General features: G+C 39.2%; 1 protein-coding gene across 1 annotated transcript in view; it reads right to left on the bottom strand.

The window, feature by feature from the left end:
* Positions 1–263: 263 nt before the first annotated feature.
* Positions 264–1,616, bottom strand: part of LOC104958109 (ubiquitin-conjugating enzyme E2 N) — a 9,824-nt gene continuing 8,471 nt past the window's right edge. The window contains exon 4 of the mRNA XM_010785818.1: positions 264–1,616. This exon is cut by the window's right edge and continues 266 nt beyond it. The gene's annotated coding sequence lies outside the window, so the exon portion shown is untranslated.

Here is a 1,616-nt window from a genome sequence, read left to right as displayed (position 1 = left end):
CAGTGACTGTTTCTTCGTCATGATTAGTGGGAGAAACAATAAATTAAGCAGGTTTTTTTACACCTTGCTCCTCTCAGCCTCCACACAAAGAGTTGGTTAATAATTCTGACAGGACACAAACCGATCTAAGCAACACCAAGTCGTCGATAATCCAAAGAGGGCTTAAAAAATTTTTTTACAACACAACCTCTTACGACTTTAAAAAAAAATTTTTACAACAATTTTGAGGGACTGTTTGGCCCGATAGAGAATCTGTAATAGCCTTTGATCTTGAGTTATTTTTATTTTGCCACCACAATGACCCAATCAATTCAATGCACTTGCAAAATCATCACAGATCAGAATCATGGGAAGAGCAGAAGCAGGGGAGACAGACTCAGAAGAAATCACGGCGATTGACAACTTTTTACCCGACGACAAAGCCTTCAAAAAAAAAAAAAAAAAAAACGTTCCTCAGCCCTCTAAAACACTAACAAGAACTTTACCACCAACCGTCCGGATGTTGGGTTATGGTACTTGCCTTTTTAATGAAGGAACACTGAAAATAAAATAGAGAAGAGGCAACATAGATAGCATGGACAAACAGTTAAAAAGAAAAAACAACTCAGCATCCTACACCCTTTAAAAAAAAAGAAAAAAAAAAAGACATTTAGAACACATCCTCGTAGTCTGCTGCTAACATGCTAACATAGGGACCCTTTAACAAACTATTTTCTACTTGTCTGAATGTGTTGGGAATGGCTTTCTTTACGCATGTGGAAATAATCTGCTCACCCTCCCCAAACGAATACAAGACTCCTTGAACTAATTTTGATCATGATCAGATTTTTAGATAATCATAAAAATTATAATTGGCCATCTAATCACACCATCCGCCTTCGATCAACCGATGTTAATAATGACGAGATATGCAAAATGATGGGGTTACTCTGACACCGAGCACGGACCAAATGTTTTTAAATGTTAGCCGTTAAGTACCGAGGGTCCTCTACCTGTAAATTTGGCAGGTATACAGCAACCGTCTGCTAATTTTAATTTCAAATGCTGGAATGAACCTCCTTCGGTTGTCTGTGGATGACCAATTTTGCAGCCGATTGGCACTGCATGTTAGAGGCGGTACTTCCTGGGTGGAAACCTTGAAATGTACTTGTCCAATTTTAGAAAATAAGATATACAAATATTCAGTTCTACCTCTGTGCTCGTTACAAAGTGAGTAGATGCTAAGCTACAGAAGCTACAGCACCTGCTACATATCTAGTGTTGTGACGTGTTGGTGTGCACAGGAGTGGAAATCAAACTAACGTTCTCATCGGCTATTTTCCCAAAAAGAGTAAAGACAAAAATGCATCATTTCGTGTTCAGATTTCCCGTCTGCTAGTGAAGAGACATCGCACACTAAGCGTAGAAACAACACAACATGTCATCCCTCACAAAAGACATACAGATCTGTGGACAAATAATGCATGTGTTAAAAGAAGAACAGCTTTAATGCATGTATAGTTTGCAAACGTACCAGTATGTGCCTTGTCCAGGACAGCATATCGCAAGTTATTTTTAAGACTGTAGTGGGGAGGGCGTCGTTCTCTGTCCATGCATTTAAATAGCAACACGGGGGG

The sequence above is a fragment of the Notothenia coriiceps genome, unplaced genomic scaffold, assembly GCF_000735185.1.
Source record: "Notothenia coriiceps isolate Sejong01 unplaced genomic scaffold, NC01 NC01_scaffold00028346, whole genome shotgun sequence".
In the NCBI taxonomy this organism is placed as follows: domain Eukaryota; kingdom Metazoa; phylum Chordata; class Actinopteri; order Perciformes; family Nototheniidae; genus Notothenia; species Notothenia coriiceps.
Note: the sequence above shows the minus strand (reverse complement) of the source record. Positions and strands in the feature narration are given on the sequence as shown.